General features: G+C 47.8%; 3 non-coding genes across 3 annotated transcripts in view; all 3 read left to right on the plus strand.

Annotated features, from left to right (window-relative positions):
• Positions 1–1,676: 1,676 nt before the first annotated feature.
• Positions 1,677–3,582, plus strand: LOC123719155. The gene has a single exon (XR_006755223.1). It is a non-coding gene; the product is annotated as a small subunit ribosomal RNA (ribosomal RNA).
• Positions 3,583–3,932: 350 nt separating this feature from the next.
• LOC123719161 lies at positions 3,933–4,089 on the plus strand. Its single transcript, XR_006755229.1, has one exon. It is a non-coding gene; the product is annotated as a 5.8S ribosomal RNA (ribosomal RNA).
• Positions 4,090–4,918: 829 nt separating this feature from the next.
• LOC123719159 overlaps positions 4,919–5,000 on the plus strand; it is a 3,949-nt gene continuing 3,867 nt past the window's right edge. The window contains exon 1 of the ribosomal RNA XR_006755227.1: positions 4,919–5,000. This exon is cut by the window's right edge and continues 3,867 nt beyond it. This is a non-coding gene — a ribosomal RNA (large subunit ribosomal RNA).

A 5,000-nucleotide genomic window follows, 5' to 3' on the forward strand; every position in this document is an offset into this window, starting at 1 on the left:
TTATACATACATACATACATACATACATACATACATATTATTAATAAATATAATTGTTTTTTTTGTTTTTTCTTTTCTTCAAATAAACCCACATTGCCATTTCTCTGAGCGTGTGCTGCGAGCTTCAACGAGAAACATTCGGCGCGAAACTGTCGAGCGGCCGGCCGTCGCGCGCCGCACCTGTACGAGAAACATTTTCCTCTGACGTTGCATCGGAATAATTATTATAATTCATTATTATACATACATACATACATACATACATACATACATACATATTATTAATAAATATAATTGTTTTTTTTGTTTTTTCTTTTCTTCAAATAAACCCACATTGCCATTTCTCTGAGCGTGTGCTGCGAGCTTCAACGAGAAACATATCTATCAATACAAATGTCTATTCAAAAAAAAGAAAACAAACAAAATCATATCAGTCAATAAAATAAATAATAATATTTTTTTACTACTACTACTAGTACTACTACGTGCTACTACTGCACGCCAATACACATACATAATAAAATGAAAAATCGTCTCTCTCTCGCTCGCTCTACGAGAAACATTCGACGTCCGCTCCAATGCCGACGCGGACTATTGCTCTCGGTATAGATGTGGAGCGAAACAGTCGTGCGCACAGCGTCGACTCGTTCTCGTTGCCGCGCGTCGTTCGTCTCAAATAGACACGAACGACGGACGAGAGAGAATAGAATGTGTTCTTGTTTTTGTGTTTGTGCGAAGTGTGAGAATATTATATACATATATTCGCGCATGGATGATATAGATATGGGTATGGATTTTCGGAGGAAATTATATCAAATTCGTATTTCGAATGCGAGACCGCCGAGATCTTTCCCAGCTCTCTCTCTCTCTGTGTGTGTGGTGTATAGTACATTTTATATATCTCTCTTGTGTCAACACAAAATAACAAAGAATATACATACTACTCCTCCTCATATTTTATATAATATAATATAAAATTATATTATAGCACCGCGTTCGCAGACCGTATGGTGATGTTACCAATCGACCAAGATTTGGGACCGTCTCCCCCGGTGTTATCTGTGATGTTAAAAGAATACGCTTCTAGGCACACCTCAACGCAGGGCGCCTAGCGTGTTCGACACGTGCGCGGTCGCCACGGCGACCGTATATGTAAAGAATGTATAAAAGAGGACGCACACGCGCCCATCGTCGAAACGGTGTGCGCAGCGTCGTGTTGGAATTTATCCCTCAAGCTCCGGGCGTTGATCGTATCTAGTGCGAATCATGCGTGTGTGTGCGCATGTAATTGCCAGCCGAGTTTTAATATGTTTACAATAACGTATTGAATAAAAATTGAGAAGTTGCGTTTAGATGAATGTTCAATTTTCAAATTGTCACAACATCGATTCCCGCCCGCGGGGTCGTGTTCGTTGCAGTTTTATGTCCCTCACAGTGGTCGAGCATCGTTGTACATCACCTCGTTGCGAGATCGTGACGGGACGGCCGCTCGTAGACCGGTCAAAGTTAGTCTATCGATATGAAGCGCGAACGTCGCGTCGCGTGCAAATTCGACGCGTTACGTTCACGCGTGTCGAGAAGGCGCGCGCGCAAGCGCGCGCCCCTCGACGCCGCCGAGCCAGCGGCTCGCCGAAGCCGCGTGACCGCGGTGTAGGCGTGTCGTTTGCGTAAGCAGCTCCCTGGTTGATCCTGCCAGTAGTTATATGCTTGTCTCAAAGATTAAGCCATGCATGTCTCAGTGCAAGCCGTATTAAGGCGATACCGCGAATGGCTCAATATATCAGTTTTGGTTCCTTAGATCTTACTCAGTTACTTGGATAACTGTGGTAATTCTAGAGCTAATACATGCAATCAGAACTCTGACCAGTGATGGGATGAGTGCTTTTATTAGATCAAAACCAATCGGCGGAGGGCCATGCGTCCGAAGTCGTTAATTTTGATGAATCTGGATAACTTTTGCCGATCGCACGGTCCAGTACCGGCGACGCATCTTTCAAATGTCTGCCTTATCAACTTTCGATGGTAGTTTCTGCGACTACCATGGTTGTCACGGGTAACGGGGAATCAGGGTTCGATTCCGGAGAGGGAGCCTGAGAAACGGCTACCACATCCAAGGAAGGCAGCAGGCGCGCAAATTACCCACTCCCGGCACGGGGAGGTAGTGACGAAAAATAACGATACGGGACTCTTACGAGGCCTCGTAATCGGAATGAGTACACTTTAAATATTTTAACGAGGAACAATTGGAGGGCAAGTCTGGTGCCAGCAGCCGCGGTAATTCCAGCTCCAATAGCGTATACTAAAATTGTTGCGGTTAAAAAGCTCGTAGTTGCATTTGTGCGCCGCGCTGTCGGTGCACCGCATCCGCGGTGATACTGACACGTCTGCGGAGCATATCGTCGGTGAGCCGGCGGTAAAACGCCGGTTCAATATCAAAATCCTATCGCGGTGCTCTTCGGTGAGTGTCGAGGTGGGCCGACAATTTTACTTTGAACAAATTAGAGTGCTCAAAGCGGGCTCAAAATGCCGCTTGAATATTTCGTGCATGGAATAATAGAATATGATCTCGGTTCTATTTTGTTGGTTTTCAGAACTCCGAGGTAATGATTAATAGGGATAACTGGGGGCATTCGTATTGCGACGTTAGAGGTGAAATTCTTGGATCGTCGCAAGACGAACATCAGCGAAAGCATTTGCCAAAGGTGTTTTCATCAATCAAGAACGAAAGTTAGAGGTTCGAAGGCGATTAGATACCGCCCTAGTTCTAACCGTAAATATGTCATCTAGCGATCCGCCGACGTTACTACAATGGCTCGGCGGGCAGCTTCCGGGAAACCAAAGATTTTGGACTCCGGGGGGAGTATGGTTGCAAAGCTGAAACTTAAAGGAATTGACGGAAGGGCACCACCAGGAGTGGAGCCTGCGGCTTAATTTGACTCAACACGGGAAATCTCACCAGGCCCGGACACCGGAAGGATTGACAGATTAACAGCTCTTTCTTGATTCGGTGGGTGGTGGTGCATGGCCGTTCTTAGTTGGTGGAGCGATTTGTCTGGTTAATTCCGGTAACGAACGAGACTCTAGCCTGCTAAATAGGCGTCGTCATTCAAGGTGTGCGCGACTCTCGGGGAGCGCAACTCACTGGCGACGTATTAAAATTCTTCTTAGAGGGACCGGCGGCTTCGAGCCGCACGAGATTGAGCAATAACAGGTCTGTGATGCCCTTAGATGTCCTGGGCCGCACGCGCGCTACACTGAAGGAATCAACATGTTCTCCCTGGCCTAGAGGCCCGGGCAACCCGTTGAAACTCCTTCGTGCTGGGGATTGGGGTTTGCAATTATCCCCCATAAACGAGGAATTCCTAGTAAGCGCGAGTCATAAGCTCGCGTTGATTACGTCCCTGCCCTTTGTACACACCGCCCGTCGCTACTACCGATTGAATGATTTAGTGAGGTCTTCGGACCGACACGCGGTGGCCTCACGGCCGTCGGCGTTGCTGGGAAGTTGACCAAACTTGATCATTTAGAGGAAGTAAAAGTCGTAACAAGGTTTCCGTAGGGGAACCTGCGGAAGGATCATTAACGTTGGTTTTTTCTTTTTGTTTTGTTGTTGTCAAAGACTCGCAAAAAAAGAAAAAAATACAAAAACACGTGAATGATACGAATCAAAATCGAATCCGAGACGGTTGACTCTCTCTCGTCGATTCGCGACGTGTGCGTTGCGACACGCTTTGATTAGCGTTCGCTATCGCCTATTGATACTTTGAAATAATATTTTAATTTTTGTGTACAACCACGCAAATAAAAGAGATTTTCTTTCTTTTCATTTGTCGTACACGTTAATGATAAGTATTATTTTCAAATTTTTTTGTTTAATTTTTTCGCACCTTTTATATTTTCTCATACAAAAACACACACAAAAACAAAACGATTACCCTGAACGGTGGATCACTTGGCTCGCGGGTCGATGAAGAACGCAGTTAACTGCGCGTCATAGTGTGAACTGCAGGACACATTTGAACATCGACATTTCGAACGCACATTGCGGTCCGTGGAGAAATATCCAGGACCACTCCTGTCTGAGGGCCGGCTGCATAAAAACAAAAAGCCACACTGTTCGCGTGACGAGCGGCGATCGCTGCGACTCCGGTCGTAGCGCCGCATCTCTGTCGCGCGTGCAATTGACGGTTTCGCTAGGCCGCCGAGCGGCCGAACGATCCGTTCGAATATATGTTCGATTACGACTCGTCATCCGTATTGGCCGTGTTAAGCCACGTCTATACGATACTTTTGTCGCACAAATAAATTCTCCCCGCCGCACCGTGTCTCCCGCGGCACGGGTGCGCGTCGAGTCTTTACGCAACGACAACGACAACGACGACAACGACGTTCGCGTTTACGCGTCGCGCGTGTTTGCTCGCATCGTCCCGGTCCCGCATGGCGATCGCGCGACGGTCGGCGCCGGTGCGCGCGTCGACGTGTCTCGACGCTGTCGTTGAAAGTTGTCGCGTTCGGCTCAGTTTCTCTTACTCTCGCGAGAGGAAGCGAAACGCGCGCGCCCGCTGCTCTAGCGGTTGCGCCCAGTGTGTGCGTGCGGTGTTTGTGCAATTGTAGTGTGTACGAAATTATTGTGACGTGTGTTCTTAAAACGGACGGAACGATGCCGTCGTTAACGAACAACAACAGAAGAACCGCTTGGTGGTGTGCGATTGATTGATTTCGCGCAACGCGACATCTATGTGTCGCCACCACCACGCTGTTCGCAAGGTGCCGCGCCGCTTTCGTGCGAGCGCATATAATGTAGGCGGACTCGACGTCCGGAGGGCGCGTGGCGTCGTCGACGCGCTTGTAAAAATAGCGTGTCGCGTACGCCCGTTGCGCCGACGGATATCGCGTCTGCCTCACACCTTTTTATCGTTGGCCTCAGATCAGGGAGGATCACCCGCCGAATTTAAGCATATTAGTAAGCGGAGGAAAAGAAACTAACCAGGATTCCCTTA

This window comes from Pieris brassicae, unplaced genomic scaffold, assembly GCF_905147105.1.
Source record: "Pieris brassicae unplaced genomic scaffold, ilPieBrab1.1, whole genome shotgun sequence".
Lineage (NCBI taxonomy): Eukaryota > Metazoa > Arthropoda > Insecta > Lepidoptera > Pieridae > Pieris > Pieris brassicae.